This window comes from Pseudorasbora parva, chromosome 20 (genome assembly GCF_024679245.1).
Source record: "Pseudorasbora parva isolate DD20220531a chromosome 20, ASM2467924v1, whole genome shotgun sequence".
Lineage (NCBI taxonomy): Eukaryota > Metazoa > Chordata > Actinopteri > Cypriniformes > Gobionidae > Pseudorasbora > Pseudorasbora parva.
The window spans coordinates 15850320-15868443 of NC_090191.1; the positions used below are offsets into that span (position 1 = coordinate 15850320).

At 45.4% G+C, this 18124-nt stretch overlaps 1 protein-coding gene and 24 non-coding genes across 25 annotated transcripts in view; 15 read left to right on the top strand and 10 right to left on the bottom strand.

The window, feature by feature from the left end:
• Nucleotides 1–18124, top strand: part of LOC137049088 (uncharacterized) — a 53107-nt gene that overhangs the window by 12527 nt on the left and 22456 nt on the right. The gene's annotated exons all lie outside the window — the stretch shown is intronic.
• Nucleotides 748–821, top strand: trnam-cau (transfer RNA methionine (anticodon CAU)). Its single transcript has one exon. It is a non-coding gene; the product is annotated as a tRNA-Met (tRNA).
• Nucleotides 1604–1686, bottom strand: trnal-cag (transfer RNA leucine (anticodon CAG)). Its single transcript has one exon. It is a non-coding gene; the product is annotated as a tRNA-Leu (tRNA).
• Nucleotides 1782–1855, top strand: trnam-cau (transfer RNA methionine (anticodon CAU)). The gene has a single exon. It is a non-coding gene; the product is annotated as a tRNA-Met (tRNA).
• Nucleotides 3846–3919, top strand: trnam-cau (transfer RNA methionine (anticodon CAU)). The gene has a single exon. It is a non-coding gene; the product is annotated as a tRNA-Met (tRNA).
• On the bottom strand, nt 4702–4784 carry trnal-cag (transfer RNA leucine (anticodon CAG)). The gene has a single exon. It is a non-coding gene; the product is annotated as a tRNA-Leu (tRNA).
• trnam-cau (transfer RNA methionine (anticodon CAU)) lies at nt 4880–4953 on the top strand. Its single transcript has one exon. It is a non-coding gene; the product is annotated as a tRNA-Met (tRNA).
• trnal-cag (transfer RNA leucine (anticodon CAG)) lies at nt 5736–5818 on the bottom strand. The gene has a single exon. It is a non-coding gene; the product is annotated as a tRNA-Leu (tRNA).
• Nucleotides 5914–5987, top strand: trnam-cau (transfer RNA methionine (anticodon CAU)). Its single transcript has one exon. It is a non-coding gene; the product is annotated as a tRNA-Met (tRNA).
• Nucleotides 6770–6852, bottom strand: trnal-cag (transfer RNA leucine (anticodon CAG)). The gene has a single exon. It is a non-coding gene; the product is annotated as a tRNA-Leu (tRNA).
• On the top strand, nt 6948–7021 carry trnam-cau (transfer RNA methionine (anticodon CAU)). The gene has a single exon. It is a non-coding gene; the product is annotated as a tRNA-Met (tRNA).
• On the bottom strand, nt 7804–7886 carry trnal-cag (transfer RNA leucine (anticodon CAG)). The gene has a single exon. It is a non-coding gene; the product is annotated as a tRNA-Leu (tRNA).
• On the top strand, nt 7982–8055 carry trnam-cau (transfer RNA methionine (anticodon CAU)). Its single transcript has one exon. It is a non-coding gene; the product is annotated as a tRNA-Met (tRNA).
• trnam-cau (transfer RNA methionine (anticodon CAU)) lies at nt 10046–10119 on the top strand. Its single transcript has one exon. It is a non-coding gene; the product is annotated as a tRNA-Met (tRNA).
• trnal-cag (transfer RNA leucine (anticodon CAG)) lies at nt 10902–10984 on the bottom strand. Its single transcript has one exon. It is a non-coding gene; the product is annotated as a tRNA-Leu (tRNA).
• Nucleotides 11080–11153, top strand: trnam-cau (transfer RNA methionine (anticodon CAU)). The gene has a single exon. It is a non-coding gene; the product is annotated as a tRNA-Met (tRNA).
• Nucleotides 12114–12187, top strand: trnam-cau (transfer RNA methionine (anticodon CAU)). The gene has a single exon. It is a non-coding gene; the product is annotated as a tRNA-Met (tRNA).
• Nucleotides 12970–13052, bottom strand: trnal-cag (transfer RNA leucine (anticodon CAG)). The gene has a single exon. It is a non-coding gene; the product is annotated as a tRNA-Leu (tRNA).
• Nucleotides 13148–13221, top strand: trnam-cau (transfer RNA methionine (anticodon CAU)). The gene has a single exon. It is a non-coding gene; the product is annotated as a tRNA-Met (tRNA).
• On the bottom strand, nt 14004–14086 carry trnal-cag (transfer RNA leucine (anticodon CAG)). The gene has a single exon. It is a non-coding gene; the product is annotated as a tRNA-Leu (tRNA).
• Nucleotides 14182–14255, top strand: trnam-cau (transfer RNA methionine (anticodon CAU)). Its single transcript has one exon. It is a non-coding gene; the product is annotated as a tRNA-Met (tRNA).
• On the bottom strand, nt 15038–15120 carry trnal-cag (transfer RNA leucine (anticodon CAG)). Its single transcript has one exon. It is a non-coding gene; the product is annotated as a tRNA-Leu (tRNA).
• On the top strand, nt 15216–15289 carry trnam-cau (transfer RNA methionine (anticodon CAU)). Its single transcript has one exon. It is a non-coding gene; the product is annotated as a tRNA-Met (tRNA).
• trnal-cag (transfer RNA leucine (anticodon CAG)) lies at nt 16072–16154 on the bottom strand. The gene has a single exon. It is a non-coding gene; the product is annotated as a tRNA-Leu (tRNA).
• trnam-cau (transfer RNA methionine (anticodon CAU)) lies at nt 16250–16323 on the top strand. The gene has a single exon. It is a non-coding gene; the product is annotated as a tRNA-Met (tRNA).

The window sequence follows — 18124 nt, forward strand, 5'->3', positions numbered from 1 at the left end:
TTCCCCTTCTCCCTTTCTTCCTTCCCCCTTTTCTTCCCTTCTTCCCCGCCTTTGTTGGACTATTGTTCCCCAGCTTCATTCCATCCCACAGCCCATAAACCCATGACATGTCATTCCAAGAGATTTCCAGGAATTCCTTGCCATGAAATTCTACTGCACCCCCAAAATTTCAGTCCATGACATCACAGTCAAACTCCAAGAATCCCATTGCATCCCTCCAAAGAAACCCCAAACAAAACATGAATACCCTTTCATAAACAAGTTCTCATTCCGGTAAACATCACAACATGGTATTCCATTGAATGCTATTCTATAAAACATGTCCAATTTCATGAAATGTCAGGACATGACATTCCCTGGAAACTGCATGGAAATTCCACAGAATCCCATACATGGCACAAAAGTGTTACTTTAAAGTTCATACGATGCCGGTGGTCAGAGGTACCGTAGTGTTCCATTGGCTCTGACATGAACTGAAATGCAGTGCTTCGTCAATATTAGTGTTTTACTGGGTCAACTTGCCAGAGGGTTAAAGAGTCTACCTGGAGCCCGCAACCAAAGGTTAGGTCTGTCAGAATTGGAATTCGAACCCACGCCTCCAGGGGAGACTGCGACCTGAACGCAGCGCCTTAGACCGCTCGGCCATCCTGACATGACAGCTCACGGTGAGCAGCGTGTTTGGAGCTGCACCGAATGGCAGATGATCCAGAAGCTAGTGCTCCACCACTCACACTGGCCACAGCACATGCCTCGTTGGTGCAGTTAGGCAGCGCGTCAGTCTCATAATCTGAAGGTCGTGAGTTCGAGCCTCACACGGGGCAGAGTGGTGCTTTTTGGCACACAAGAGCGTTTAGGCAAAAGAGCGGGTTTCTTCATACCCTTTTGTGTGATTGTCCATTCCTTCATGAGCAATGCGATTGAAATCCAGTCATTTTGTAGGGCAGATGTTGAATAAATGCAGAAATAGTATTCCTCTCATATTCACCTAAACTGGGGCAGTGTCACTACAAAGTTTTGTTCAGTCTGAACATAATTCTTTCATTCTCATGACGTTTCTTGTCAGTAGTGATGTAATGTTTCGCTTGACATGCCATGAATCTCATTCCATGACATTCCATCCCACAGCCCATAAACCCATGACATGTCATTCCAAGAGATTTCCAGGAATTCCTTGCCATGAAATTCTACTGCACCCCCAAAATTTCAGTCCATGACATCACAGTCAAACTCCAAGAATCCCATTGCATCCCTCCAAAGAAACCCCAAACAAAACATGAATACCCTTTCATAAACAAGTTCTCATTCCGGTAAACATCACAACATGTTATTCCATTGAATGCTATTCTATAAAACATGTCCAATTTCATGAAATGTCAGGACATGACATTCCCTGGAAACTGCATGAAAATTCCACAGAATCCCATACATGGCACAAAAGTGTTACTTTAAAGTTCATGCGATGCCGGTGGTCAGAGGTACCGTAGTGTTCCATTGGCTCTGACATGAACTGAATTGCAGTGCTTCGTCAATATTAGCGTGTTACTGGGTCAACTTGCCAGAGGGTTAAAGAGTCTACCTGGAGCCCGCAACCAAAGGTCAGGTCTGTCAGAAGTAGGATTCGAACCCACGCCTCCAGGGGAGACTGCAACCTGAACGCAGCGCCTTAGACCACTCGGCCATCCTGACATGACAGTGCACGGTGAGCAGCGTGTTTGGAGCTGCACCGAATGGCAGATGATCCAGAAGCTAGTGCTCCACCACTCACACTGGCCACAGCACATGCCTCGTTGGCGCAGTTAGGCAGCGCGTCAGTCTCATAATCTGAAGGTCGTGAGTTCGAGCCTCACACGGGGCAGAGTTGTGATTTTTAGCACACAAGAGCGTTTAGGCAAAAGAGCGGGTTTCTTCATACCCTTTTGTGTGATTGTCCATTCCTTCATGAGCAATGCGATTGAATTCCAGTCATTTTGTAGGGCAGATGTTGAATAAATGCAGTAATAGTATTCCTCTCATATTCACCTAAAATGGGGCAGTGTCACTACAATGTTTTGTTCAGGTTGAACATAATTCTTTCATTCTCATTATGTTTCTTGTCAGTAGTGATGTAATGTTTCGCTTGACATTTCATGATTCTCATTCCATGACATTCCATCCCACAGCCCATAAACCCATGACATGTCATTCCAAGAGATTTCCAGGAATTCCTTGAAATGAAATTCTACTGCACCCCCAAAATTTCAGTCCACGACATAAGAGTCAAACTCCAAGAATCCCATTGCATCCCTCCAAAGAAACCCCAAACAAAACATGAATACCCTTTCATAAACAAGTTCTCATTCCGGTAAACATCGCAACATGGTATTCCATTGAATGCTATTCTATAAAACATGTCCAATTTCATAAAATGTCAGGACATGACATTCCCTGGAAACTGCATGGAAATTCCACAGAATCCCATACATGGCACAAAAGTGTTACTTTAAAGTTCATACGATGCCGGTGGTCAGAGGTACCGTAGTGTTCCATTGGATCTGACATGAACTGAAATGCAGTGCTTCATCAATATTAGTGTGTTACTGGGTCAACTTGCCAGAGGGTTAAAGACTCTACCTGGAGCCCGCAACCAAAGGTTAGGTCTGTCAGAAGTGGGATTCGAACCCACGCCTCCAGGGGAGACTGCGACCTGAACGCAGCGCCTTAGCTCGGCCATCCTGACATGACAGCTCACGGTGAGCAGCGTGTTTGGAGCTGCACCGAATGGCAGATGATCCAGAAGCTAGTGCTTCACCACTCACACTGGCCACAGCACATGCCTCGTTGGCGCAGTTAGGCAGCGCGGCAGTCTCATAATCTGAAGGTCGTGAGTTCGAGCCTCACACGGGGCAGAGTGGTGCTTTTTGGCACACAAGAGCGTTTAGGCAAAAGAGCGGGTTTCTTCATACCCTTTTGTGTGATTGTCCATTCCTTCATGAGCAATGCGATTGAAATCCAGTCATTTTGTAGGGCAGATGTTGAATAAATGCAGTAATAGTATTCCTCTCATATTCACCTAAAATGGGGCAGTGTCACTACAATGTTTTGTTCAGTCTGAACATAATTCTTTCATTCTCATGACGTTTCTTGTCAGTAGTGATGTAATGTTTCGCTTGACATGCCATGAATCTCATTCCATGACATTCCATCCCACAGCCCATAAACCCATGACATGTCATTCCAAGAGATTTCCAGGAATTCCTTGCCATGAAATTCTACTGCACCCCCAAAATTTCAGTCCATGACATCACAGTCAAACTCCAAGAATCCCATTGCATCCCTCCAAAGAAACCCCAAACAAAACATGAATACCCTTTCATAAACAAGTTCTCATTCCGGTAAACATCACAACATGTTATTCCATTGAATGCTATTCTATAAAACATGTCCAATTTCATGAAATGTCAGGACATGACATTCCCTGGAAACTGCATGGAAATTCCACAGAATCCCATACATGGCACAAAAGTGTTACTTTAAAGTTCATACGATGCCGGTGGTCAGAGGTACCGTAGTGTTCCATTGGCTCTGACATGAACTGAAATGCAGTGCTTCGTCAATATTAGTGTGTTACTGGGTCAACTTGCCAGAGGGTTAAAGAGTCTACCTGGAGCCCGCAACCAAAGGTTAGGTCTGTCAGAATTGGAATTCGAACCCACGCCTCCAGGGGAGACTGCGACCTGAACGCAGCGCCTTAGACCACTCGGCCATCCTGACATGACAGCTCACGGTGAGCAGCGTGTTTGGAGCTGCACCGAATGGCAGATGATCCAGAAGCTAGTGCTCCACCACTCACACTGGCCACAGCACATGCCTCGTTGGTGCAGTTAGGCAGCGCGTCAGTCTCATAATCTGAAGGTCGTGAGTTCGAGCCTCACACGGGGCAGAGTGGTGCTTTTTGGCACACAAAAGCGTTTAGGCAAAAGAGCGGGTTTCTTCATACCCTTTTGTGTGATTGTCCATTCCTTCATGAGCAATGCGATTGAAATCCAGTCATTTTGTAGGGCAGATGTTGAATAAATGCAGAAATAGTATTCCTCTCATATTCACCTAAACTGGGGCAGTGTCACTACAAAGTTTTGTTCAGTCTGAACATAATTCTTTCATTCTCATGACGTTTCTTGTCAGTAGTGATGTAATGTTTCGCTTGACATGCCATGAATCTCATTTCATGACATTCCATCCCACAGCCCATAAACCCATGACATGTCATTCCAAGAGATTTCCAGGAATTCCTTGCCATGAAATTCTACTGCACCCCCAAAATTTCAGTCCATGACATCACAGTCAAACTCCAAGAATCCCATTGCATCCCTCCAAAGAAACCCCAAACAAAACATGAATACCCTTTCATAAACAAGTTCTCATTCCGGTAAACATCACAACATGGTATTCCATTGAATGCTATTCTATAAAACATGTCCAATTTCATGAAATGTCAGGACATGACATTCCCTGGAAACTGCATGAAAATTCCACAGAATCCCATACATGGCACAAAAGTGTTACTTTAAAGTTCATGCGATGCCGGTGGTCAGAGGTACCGTAGTGTTCCATTGGCTCTGACATGAACTGAATTGCAGTGCTTCGTCAATATTAGCGTGTTACTGGGTCAACTTGCCAGAGGGTTAAAGAGTCTACCTGGAGCCCGCAACCAAAGGTCAGGTCTGTCAGAAGTGGGATTCGAACCCACGCCTCCAGGGGAGACTGCGACCTGAACGCAGCGCCTTAGACCGCTCGGCCATCCTGACATGACAGCGCACGGTGAGCAGCGTGTTTGGAGCTGTACCGAATGGCAGATGATCCAGAAGCTAGTGCTCCACCACTCACACTGGCCACCGCACATGCCTCGTTGGCGCAGTTAGGCAGTGCGTCAGTCTCATAATCTGAAGGTCGTGAGTTCGAGCCTCACACGGGGCAGAGTGGTGCTTTTTGGCACACAAGAGCGTTTAGGCAAAAGAGCGGGTTTCTTCATACCCTTTTGTGTGATTGTCCATTCCTTCATGAGCAATGCGATTGAAATCCAGTCATTTTGTAGGGCAGATGTTGAATAAATGCAGAAATAGTATTCCTCTCATATTCACCTAAACTGGGGCAGTGTCACTACAAAGTTTTGTTCAGTCTGAACATAATTCTTTCATTCTCATGACGTTTCTTGTCAGTAGTGATGTAATGTTTCGCTTGACATGCCATGAATCTCATTCCATGACATTCCATCCCACAGCCCATAAACCCATGACATGTCATTCCAAGAGATTTCCAGGAATTCCTTGCCATGAAATTCTACTGCACCCCCAAAATTTCAGTCCATGACATCACAGTCAAACTCCAAGAATCCCATTGCATCCCTCCAAAGAAACCCCAAACAAAACATGAATACCCTTTCATAAACAAGTTCTCATTCCGGTAAACATCACAACATGTTATTCCATTGAATGCTATTCTATAAAACATGTCCAATTTCATGAAATGTCAGGACATGACATTCCCTGGAAACTGCATGAAAATTCCACAGAATCCCATACATGGCACAAAAGTGTTACTTTAAAGTTCATGCGATGCCGGTGGTCAGAGGTACCGTAGTGTTCCATTGGCTCTGACATGAACTGAATTGCAGTGCTTCGTCAATATTAGCGTGTTACTGGGTCAACTTGCCAGAGGGTTAAAGAGTCTACCTGGAGCCCGCAACCAAAGGTCAGGTCTGTCAGAAGTAGGATTCGAACCCACGCCTCCAGGGGAGACTGCAACCTGAACGCAGCGCCTTAGACCACTCGGCCATCCTGACATGACAGTGCACGGTGAGCAGCGTGTTTGGAGCTGCACCGAATGGCAGATGATCCAGAAGGTAGTGCTCCACCACTCACACTGGCCACAGCACATGCCTCGTTGGTGCAGTTAGGCAGCGCGTCAGTCTCATAATCTGAAGGTCGTGAGTTCGAGCCTCACACGGGGCAGAGTGGTGCTTTTTGGCACACAAAAGCGTTTAGGCAAAAGAGCGGGTTTCTTCATACCCTTTTGTGTGATTGTCTATTCCTTCATGAGCAATGCGATTGAAATCCAGTCATTTTGTAGGGCAGATGTTGAATAAATGCAGAAATAGTATTCCTCTCATATTCACCTAAACTGGGGCAGTGTCACTACAAAGTTTTGTTCAGTCTGAACATAATTCTTTCATTCTCATGACGTTTCTTGTCAGTAGTGATGTAATGTTTCGCTTGACATGCCATGAATCTCATTTCATGACATTCCATCCCACAGCCCATAAACCCATGACATGTCATTCCAAGAGATTTCCAGGAATTCCTTGCCATGAAATTCTACTGCACCCCCAAAATTTCAGTCCATGACATCACAGTCAAACTCCAAGAATCCCATTGCATCCCTCCAAAGAAACCCCAAACAAAACATGAATACCCTTTCATAAACAAGTTCTCATTCCGGTAAACATCACAACATGGTATTCCATTGAATGCTATTCTATAAAACATGTCCAATTTCATGAAATGTCAGGACATGACATTCCCTGGAAACTGCATGAAAATTCCACAGAATCCCATACATGGCACAAAAGTGTTACTTTAAAGTTCATGCGATGCCGGTGGTCAGAGGTACCGTAGTGTTCCATTGGCTCTGACATGAACTGAATTGCAGTGCTTCGTCAATATTAGCGTGTTACTGGGTCAACTTGCCAGAGGGTTAAAGAGTCTACCTGGAGCCCGCAACCAAAGGTCAGGTCTGTCAGAAGTGGGATTCGAACCCACGCCTCCAGGGGAGACTGCGACCTGAACGCAGCGCCTTAGACCGCTCGGCCATCCTGACATGACAGCGCACGGTGAGCAGCGTGTTTGGAGCTGTACCGAATGGCAGATGATCCAGAAGCTAGTGCTCCACCACTCACACTGGCCACCGCACATGCCTCGTTGGCGCAGTTAGGCAGCGCGTCAGTCTCATAATCTGAAGGTCGTGAGTTCGAGCCTCACACGGGGCAGAGTGGTGCTTTTTGGCACACAAGAGCGTTTAGGCAAAAGAGCGGGTTTCTTCATACCCTTTTGTGTGATTGTCCATTCCTTCATGAGCAATGCGATTGAAATCCAGTCATTTTGTAGGGCAGATGTTGAATAAATGCAGAAATAGTATTCCTCTCATATTCACCTAAACTGGGGCAGTGTCACTACAAAGTTTTGTTCAGTCTGAACATAATTCTTTCATTCTCATGACGTTTCTTGTCAGTAGTGATGTAATGTTTCGCTTGACATGCCATGAATCTCATTCCATGACATTCCATCCCACAGCCCATAAACCCATGACATGTCATTCCAAGAGATTTCCAGGAATTCCTTGCCATGAAATTCTACTGCACCCCCAAAATTTCAGTCCATGACATCACAGTCAAACTCCAAGAATCCCATTGCATCCCTCCAAAGAAACCCCAAACAAAACATGAATACCCTTTCATAAACAAGTTCTCATTCCGGTAAACATCACAACATGTTATTCCATTGAATGCTATTCTATAAAACATGTCCAATTTCATGAAATGTCAGGACATGACATTCCCTGGAAACTGCATGAAAATTCCACAGAATCCCATACATGGCACAAAAGTGTTACTTTAAAGTTCATGCGATGCCGGTGGTCAGAGGTACCGTAGTGTTCCATTGGCTCTGACATGAACTGAATTGCAGTGCTTCGTCAATATTAGCGTGTTACTGGGTCAACTTGCCAGAGGGTTAAAGAGTCTACCTGGAGCCCGCAACCAAAGGTCAGGTCTGTCAGAAGTAGGATTCGAACCCACGCCTCCAGGGGAGACTGCAACCTGAACGCAGCGCCTTAGACCACTCGGCCATCCTGACATGACAGTGCACGGTGAGCAGCGTGTTTGGAGCTGCACCGAATGGCAGATGATCCAGAAGCTAGTGCTCCACCACTCACACTGGCCACAGCACATGCCTCGTTGGCGCAGTTAGGCAGCGCGTCAGTCTCATAATCTGAAGGTCGTGAGTTCGAGCCTCACACGGGGCAGAGTTGTGATTTTTAGCACACAAGAGCGTTTAGGCAAAAGAGCGGGTTTCTTCATACCCTTTTGTGTGATTGTCCATTCCTTCATGAGCAATGCGATTGAATTCCAGTCATTTTGTAGGGCAGATGTTGAATAAATGCAGTAATAGTATTCCTCTCATATTCACCTAAAATGGGGCAGTGTCACTACAATGTTTTGTTCAGGTTGAACATAATTCTTTCATTCTCATGATGTTTCTTGTCAGTAGTGATGTAATGTTTCGCTTGACATTTCATGATTCTCATTCCATGACATTCCATCCCACAGCCCATAAACCCATGACATGTCATTCCAAGAGATTTCCAGGAATTCCTTGAAATGAAATTCTACTGCACCCCCAAAATTTCAGTCCACGACATCACAGTCAAACTCCAAGAATCCCATTGCATCCCTCCAAAGAAACCCCAAACAAAACATGAATACCCTTTCATAAACAAGTTCTCATTCCGGTAAACATCGCAACATGGTATTCCATTGAATGCTATTCTATAAAACATGTCCAATTTCATAAAATGTCAGGACATGACATTCCCTGGAAACTGCATGGAAATTCCACAGAATCCCATACATGGCACAAAAGTGTTACTTTAAAGTTCATACGATGCCGGTGGTCAGAGGTACCGTAGTGTTCCATTGGATCTGACATGAACTGAAATGCAGTGCTTCATCAATATTAGTGTGTTACTGGGTCAACTTGCCAGAGGGTTAAAGACTCTACCTGGAGCCCGCAACCAAAGGTTAGGTCTGTCAGAAGTGGGATTCGAACCCACGCCTCCAGGGGAAACTGCGACCTGAACGCAGCGCCTTAGCTCGGCCATCCTGACATGACAGCTCACGGTGAGCAGCGTGTTTGGAGCTGCACCGAATGGCAGATGATCCAGAAGCTAGTGCTTCACCACTCACACTGGCCACAGCACATGCCTCGTTGGCGCAGTTAGGCAGCGCGGCAGTCTCATAATCTGAAGGTCGTGAGTTCGAGCCTCACACGGGGCAGAGTGGTGCTTTTTGGCACACAAGAGCGTTTAGGCAAAAGAGCGGGTTTCTTCATACCCTTTTGTGTGATTGTCCATTCCTTCATGAGCAATGCGATTGAAATCCAGTCATTTTGTAGGGCAGATGTTGAATAAATGCAGTAATAGTATTCCTCTCATATTCACCTAAAATGGGGCAGTGTCACTACAATGTTTTGTTCAGTCTGAACATAATTCTTTCATTCTCATGACGTTTCTTGTCAGTAGTGATGTAATGTTTCGCTTGACATGCCATGAATCTCATTCCATGACATTCCATCCCACAGCCCATAAACCCATGACATGTCATTCCAAGAGATTTCCAGGAATTCCTTGCCATGAAATTCTACTGCACCCCCAAAATTTCAGTCCATGACATCACAGTCAAACTCCAAGAATCCCATTGCATCCCTCCAAAGAAACCCCAAACAAAACATGAATACCCTTTCATAAACAAGTTCTCATTCCGGTAAACATCACAACATGTTATTCCATTGAATGCTATTCTATAAAACATGTCCAATTTCATGAAATGTCAGGACATGACATTCCCTGGAAACTGCATGGAAATTCCACAGAATCCCATACATGGCACAAAAGTGTTACTTTAAAGTTCATACGATGCCGGTGGTCAGAGGTACCGTAGTGTTCCATTGGCTCTGACATGAACTGAAATGCAGTGCTTCGTCAATATTAGTGTGTTACTGGGTCAACTTGCCAGAGGGTTAAAGAGTCTACCTGGAGCCCGCAACCAAAGGTTAGGTCTGTCAGAATGGGAATTCGAACCCACGCCTCCAGGGGAGACTGCGACCTGAACGCAGCGCCTTAGACCACTCGGCCATCCTGACATGACAGCTCACGGTGAGCAGCGTGTTTGGAGCTGCACCGAATGGCAGATGATCCAGAAGCTAGTGCTCCACCACTCACACTGGCCACAGCACATGCCTCGTTGGTGCAGTTAGGCAGCGCGTCAGTCTCATAATCTGAAGGTCGTGAGTTCGAGCCTCACACGGGGCAGAGTGGTGCTTTTTGGCACACAAAAGCGTTTAGGCAAAAGAGCGGGTTTCTTCATACCCTTTTGTGTGATTGTCCATTCCTTCATGAGCAATGCGATTGAAATCCAGTCATTTTGTAGGGCAGATGTTGAATAAATGCAGAAATAGTATTCCTCTCATATTCACCTAAACTGGGGCAGTGTCACTACAAAGTTTTGTTCAGTCTGAACATAATTCTTTCATTCTCATGACGTTTCTTGTCAGTAGTGATGTAATGTTTCGCTTGACATGCCATGAATCTCATTTCATGACATTCCATCCCACAGCCCATAAACCCATGACATGTCATTCCAAGAGATTTCCAGGAATTCCTTGCCATGAAATTCTACTGCACCCCCAAAATTTCAGTCCATGACATCACAGTCAAACTCCAAGAATCCCATTGCATCCCTCCAAAGAAACCCCAAACAAAACATGAATACCCTTTCATAAACAAGTTCTCATTCCGGTAAACATCACAACATGGTATTCCATTGAATGCTATTCTATAAAACATGTCCAATTTCATGAAATGTCAGGACATGACATTCCCTGGAAACTGCATGAAAATTCCACAGAATCCCATACATGGCACAAAAGTGTTACTTTAAAGTTCATGCGATGCCGGTGGTCAGAGGTACCGTAGTGTTCCATTGGCTCTGACATGAACTGAATTGCAGTGCTTCGTCAATATTAGCGTGTTACTGGGTCAACTTGCCAGAGGGTTAAAGAGTCTACCTGGAGCCCGCAACCAAAGGTCAGGTCTGTCAGAAGTGGGATTCGAACCCACGCCTCCAGGGGAGACTGCGACCTGAACGCAGCGCCTTAGACCGCTCGGCCATCCTGACATGACAGCGCACGGTGAGCAGCGTGTTTGGAGCTGTACCGAATGGCAGATGATCCAGAAGCTAGTGCTCCACCACTCACACTGGCCACCGCACATGCCTCGTTGGCGCAGTTAGGCAGCGCGTCAGTCTCATAATCTGAAGGTCGTGAGTTCGAGCCTCACACGGGGCAGAGTGGTGCTTTTTGGCACACAAGAGCGTTTAGGCAAAAGAGCGGGTTTCTTCATACCCTTTTGTGTGATTGTCCATTCCTTCATGAGCAATGCGATTGAAATCCAGTCATTTTGTAGGGCAGATGTTGAATAAATGCAGAAATAGTATTCCTCTCATATTCACCTAAACTGGGGCAGTGTCACTACAAAGTTTTGTTCAGTCTGAACATAATTCTTTCATTCTCATGACGTTTCTTGTCAGTAGTGATGTAATGTTTCGCTTGACATGCCATGAATCTCATTCCATGACATTCCATCCCACAGCCCATAAACCCATGACATGTCATTCCAAGAGATTTCCAGGAATTCCTTGCCATGAAATTCTACTGCACCCCCAAAATTTCAGTCCATGACATCACAGTCAAACTCCAAGAATCCCATTGCATCCCTCCAAAGAAACCCCAAACAAAACATGAATACCCTTTCATAAACAAGTTCTCATTCCGGTAAACATCACAACATGTTATTCCATTGAATGCTATTCTATAAAACATGTCCAATTTCATGAAATGTCAGGACATGACATTCCCTGGAAACTGCATGAAAATTCCACAGAATCCCATACATGGCACAAAAGTGTTACTTTAAAGTTCATGCGATGCCGGTGGTCAGAGGTACCGTAGTGTTCCATTGGCTCTGACATGAACTGAATTGCAGTGCTTCGTCAATATTAGCGTGTTACTGGGTCAACTTGCCAGAGGGTTAAAGAGTCTACCTGGAGCCCGCAACCAAAGGTCAGGTCTGTCAGAAGTAGGATTCGAACCCACGCCTCCAGGGGAGACTGCAACCTGAACGCAGCGCCTTAGACCACTCGGCCATCCGGACATGACAGTGCACGGTGAGCAGCGTGTTTGGAGCTGCACCGAATGGCAGATGATCCAGAAGCTAGTGCTCCACCACTCACACTGGCCACAGCACATGCCTCGTTGGTGCAGTTAGGCAGCGCGTCAGTCTCATAATCTGAAGGTCGTGAGTTCGAGCCTCACACGGGGCAGAGTGGTGCTTTTTGGCACACAAAAGCGTTTAGGCAAAAGAGCGGGTTTCTTCATACCCTTTTGTGTGATTGTCCATTCCTTCATGAGCAATGCGATTGAAATCCAGTCATTTTGTAGGGCAGATGTTGAATAAATGCAGAAATAGTATTCCTCTCATATTCACCTAAACTGGGGCAGTGTCACTACAAAGTTTTGTTCAGTCTGAACATAATTCTTTCATTCTCATGACGTTTCTTGTCAGTAGTGATGTAATGTTTCGCTTGACATGCCATGAATCTCATTTCATGACATTCCATCCCACAGCCCATAAACCCATGACATGTCATTCCAAGAGATTTCCAGGAATTCCTTGCCATGAAATTCTACTGCACCCCCAAAATTTCAGTCCATGACATCACAGTCAAACTCCAAGAATCCCATTGCATCCCTCCAAAGAAACCCCAAACAAAACATGAATACCCTTTCATAAACAAGTTCTCATTCCGGTAAACATCACAACATGGTATTCCATTGAATGCTATTCTATAAAACATGTCCAATTTCATGAAATGTCAGGACATGACATTCCCTGGAAACTGCATGAAAATTCCACAGAATCCCATACATGGCACAAAAGTGTTACTTTAAAGTTCATGCGATGCCGGTGGTCAGAGGTACCGTAGTGTTCCATTGGCTCTGACATGAACTGAATTGCAGTGCTTCGTCAATATTAGCGTGTTACTGGGTCAACTTGCCAGAGGGTTAAAGAGTCTACCTGGAGCCCGCAACCAAAGGTCAGGTCTGTCAGAAGTGGGATTCGAACCCACGCCTCCAGGGGAGACTGCGACCTGAACGCAGCGCCTTAGACCGCTCGGCCATCCTGACATGACAGCGCACGGTGAGCAGCGTGTTTGGAGCTGTACCGAATGGCAGATGATCCAGAAGCTAGTGCTCCACCACTCACACTGGCCACCGCACATGCCTCGTTGGCGCAGTTAGGCAGCGCGTCAGTCTCATAATCTGAAGGTCGTGAGTTCGAGCCTCACACGGGGCAGAGTGGTGCTTTTTGGCACACAAGAGCGTTTAGGCAAAAGAGCGGGTTTCTTCATACCCTTTTGTGTGATTGTCCATTCCTTCATGAGCAATGCGATTGAAATCCAGTCATTTTGTAGGGCAGATGTTGAATAAATGCAGAAATAGTATTCCTCTCATATTCACCTAAACTGGGGCAGTGTCACTACAAAGTTTTGTTCAGTCTGAACATAATTCTTTCATTCTCATGACGTTTCTTGTCAGTAGTGATGTAATGTTTCGCTTGACATGCCATGAATCTCATTCCATGACATTCCATCCCACAGCCCATAAACCCATGACATGTCATTCCAAGAGATTTCCAGGAATTCCTTGCCATGAAATTCTACTGCACCCCCAAAATTTCAGTCCATGACATCACAGTCAAACTCCAAGAATCCCATTGCATCCCTCCAAAGAAACCCCAAACAAAACATGAATACCCTTTCATAAACAAGTTCTCATTCCGGTAAACATCACAACATGTTATTCCATTGAATGGTATTCTATAAAACATGTCCAATTTCATGAAATGTCAGGACATGACATTCCCTGGAAACTGCATGAAAATTCCACAGAATCCCATACATGGCACAAAAGTGTTACTTTAAAGTTCATGCGATGCCGGTGGTCAGAGGTACCGTAGTGTTCCATTGGCTCTGACATGAACTGAATTGCAGTGCTTCGTCAATATTAGCGTGTTACTGGGTCAACTTGCCAGAGGGTTAAAGAGTCTACCTGGAGCCCGCAACCAAAGGTCAGGTCTGTCAGAAGTAGGATTCGAACCCACGCCTCCAGGGGAGACTGCAACCTGAACGCAGCGCCTTAGACCACTCGGCCATCCTGACATGACAGTGCACGGTGAGCAGCGTGTTTGGAGCTGCACCGAATGGCAGATGATCCAGAAGCTAGTGCTCCACCACTCACACTGGCCACAGCACATGCCTCGTTGGTGCAGTTAGGCAGCGCGTCAGTCTCATAATCTGAAGGTCGTGAGTTCGAGCCTCACACGGGGCAGAGTGGTGCTTTTTGGCACACAAAAGCGTTTAGGCAAAAGAGCGGGTTTCTTCATACCCTTTTGTGTGATTGTCCATTCCTTCATGAGCAATGCGATTGAAATCCAGTCATTTTGTAGGGCAGATGTTGAATAAATGCAGAAATAGTATTCCTCTCATATTCACCTAAACTGGGGCAGTGTCACTACAAAGTTTTGTTCAGTCTGAACATAATTCTTTCATTCTCATGACGTTTCTTGTCAGTAGTGATGTAATGTTTCGCTTGACATGCCATGAATCTCATTCCATGACATTCCATCCCACAGCCCATAAACCCATGACATGTCATTCCAAGAGATTTCCAGGAATTCCTTGCCATGAAATTCTACTGCACCCCCAAAATTTCAGTCCATGACATCACAGTCAAACTCCAAGAATCCCATTGCATCCCTCCAAAGAAACCCCAAACAAAACATGAATACCCTTTCATAAACAAGTTCTCATTCCGGTAAACATCACAACATGGTATTCCATTGAATGCTATTCTATAAAACATGTCCAATTTCATGAAATGTCAGGACATGACATTCCCTGGAAACTGCATGAAAATTCCACAGAATCCCATACATGGCACAAAAGTGTTACTTTAAAGTTCATGCGATGCCGGTGGTCAGAGGTACCGTAGTGTTCCATTGGCTCTGACATGAACTGAATTGCAGTGCTTCGTCAATATTAGCGTGTTACTGGGTCAACTTGCCAGAGGGTTAAAGAGTCTACCTGGAGCCCGCAACCAAAGGTCAGGTCTGTCAGAAGTGGGATTCGAACCCACGCCTCCAGGGGAGACTGCGACCTGAACGCAGCGCCTTAGACCGCTCGGCCATCCTGACATGACAGCGCACGGTGAGCAGCGTGTTTGGAGCTGTACCGAATGGCAGATGATCCAGAAGCTAGTGCTCCACCACTCACACTGGCCACCGCACATGCCTCGTTGGCGCAGTTAGGCAGCGCGTCAGTCTCATAATCTGAAGGTCGTGAGTTCGAGCCTCACACGGGGCAGAGTGGTGCTTTTTGGCACACAAGAGCGTTTAGGCAAAAGAGCGGGTTTCTTCATACCCTTTTGTGTGATTGTCCATTCCTTCATGAGCAATGCGATTGAAATCCAGTCATTTTGTAGGGCAGATGTTGAATAAATGCAGAAATAGTATTCCTCTCATATTCACCTAAACTGGGGCAGTGTCACTACAAAGTTTTGTTCAGTCTGAACATAATTCTTTCATTCTCATGACGTTTCTTGTCAGTAGTGATGTAATGTTTCGCTTGACATGCCATGAATCTCATTCCATGACATTCCATCCCACAGCCCATAAACCCATGACATGTCATTCCAAGAGATTTCCAGGAATTCCTTGCCATGAAATTCTACTGCACCCCCAAAATTTCAGTCCATGACATCACAGTCAAACTCCAAGAATCCCATTGCATCCCTCCAAAGAAACCCCAAACAAAACATGAATACCCTTTCATAAACAAGTTCTCATTCCGGTAAACATCACAACATGTTATTCCATTGAATGCTATTCTATAAAACATGTCCAATTTCATGAAATGTCAGGACATGACATTCCCTGGAAACTGCATGAAAATTCCACAGAATCCCATACATGGCACAAAAGTGTTACTTTAAAGTTCATGCGATGCCGGTGGTCAGAGGTACCGTAGTGTTCCATTGGCTCTGACATGAACTGAATTGCAGTGCTTCGTCAATATTAGCGTGTTACTGGGTCAACTTGCCAGAGGGTTAAAGAGTCTACCTGGAGCCCGCAACCAAAGGTCAGGTCTGTCAGAAGTAGGATTCGAACCCACGCCTCCAGGGGAGACTGCAACCTGAACGCAGCGCCTTAGACCACTCGGCCATCCTGACATGACAGTGCACGGTGAGCAGCGTGTTTGGAGCTGCACCGAATGGCAGATGATCCAGAAGCTAGTGCTCCACCACTCACACTGGCCACAGCACATGCCTCGTTGGCGCAGTTAGGCAGCGCGTCAGTCTCATAATCTGAAGGTCGTGAGTTCGAGCCTCACACGGGGCAGAGTTGTGATTTTTAGCACACAAGAGCGTTTAGGCAAAAGAGCGGGTTTCTTCATACCCTTTTGTGTGATTGTCCATTCCTTCATGAGCAATGCGATTGAATTCCAGTCATTTTGTAGGGCAGATGTTGAATAAATGCAGTAATAGTATTCCTCTCATATTCACCTAAAATGGGGCAGTGTCACTACAATGTTTTGTTCAGGTTGAACATAATTCTTTCATTCTCATGATGTTTCTTGTCAGTAGTGATGTAATGTTTCGCTTGACATTTCATGATTCTCATTCCATGACATTCCATCCCACAGCCCATAAACCCATGACATGTCATTCCAAGAGATTTCCAGGAATTCCTTGAAATGAAATTCTACTGCACCCCCAAAATTTCAGTCCACGACATAAGAGTCAAACTCCAAGAATCCCATTGCATCCCTCCAAAGAAACCCCAAACAAAACATGAATACCCTTTCATAAACAAGTTCTCATTCCGGTAAACATCGCAACATGGTATTCCATTGAATGCTATTCTATAAAACATGTCCAATTTCATAAAATGTCAGGACATGACATTCCCTGGAAACTGCATGGAAATTCCACAGAATCCCATACATGGCACAAAAGTGTTACTTTAAAGTTCATACGATGCCGGTGGTCAGAGGTACCGTAGTGTTCCATTGGATCTGACATGAACTGAAATGCAGTGCTTCATCAATATTAGTGTGTTACTGGGTCAACTTGCCAGAGGGTTAAAGACTCTACCTGGAGCCCGCAACCAAAGGTTAGGTCTGTCAGAAGTGGGATTCGAACCCACGCCTCCAGGGGAGACTGCGACCTGAACGCAGCGCCTTAGCTCGGCCATCCTGACATGACAGCTCACGGTGAGCAGCGTGTTTGGAGCTGCACCGAATGGCAGATGATCCAGAAGCTAGTGCTTCACCACTCACACTGGCCACAGCACATGCCTCGTTGGCGCAGTTAGGCAGCGCGGCAGTCTCATAATCTGAAGGTCGTGAGTTCGAGCCTCACACGGGGCAGAGTGGTGCTTTTTGGCACACAAGAGCGTTTAGGCAAAAGAGCGGGTTTCTTCATACCCTTTTGTGTGATTGTCCATTCCTTCATGAGCAATGCGATTGAAATCCAGTCATTTTGTAGGGCAGATGTTGAATAAATGCAGTAATAGTATTCCTCTCATATTCACCTAAAATGGGGCAGTGTCACTACAATGTTTTGTTCAGTCTGAACATAATTCTTTCATTCTCATGACGTTTCTTGTCAGTAGTGATGTAATGTTTCGCTTGACATGCCATGAATCTCATTCCATGACATTCCATCCCACAGCCCATAAACCCATGACATGTCATTCCAAGAGATTTCCAGGAATTCCTTGCCATGAAATTCTACTGCACCCCCAAAATTTCAGTCCATGACATCACAGTCAAACTCCAAGAATCCCATTGCATCCCTCCAAAGAAACCCCAAACAAAACATGAATACCCTTTCATAAACAAGTTCTCATTCCGGTAAACATCACAACATGTTATTCCATTGAATGCTATTCTATAAAACATGTCCAATTTCATGAAATGTCAGGACATGACATTCCCTGGAAACTGCATGGAAATTCCACAGAATCCCATACATGGCACAAAAGTGTTACTTTAAAGTTCATACGATGCCGGTGGTCAGAGGTACCGTAGTGTTCCATTGGCTCTGACATGAACTGAAATGCAGTGCTTCGTCAATATTAGTGTGTTACTGGGTCAACTTGCCAGAGGGTTAAAGAGTCTACCTGGAGCCCGCAACCA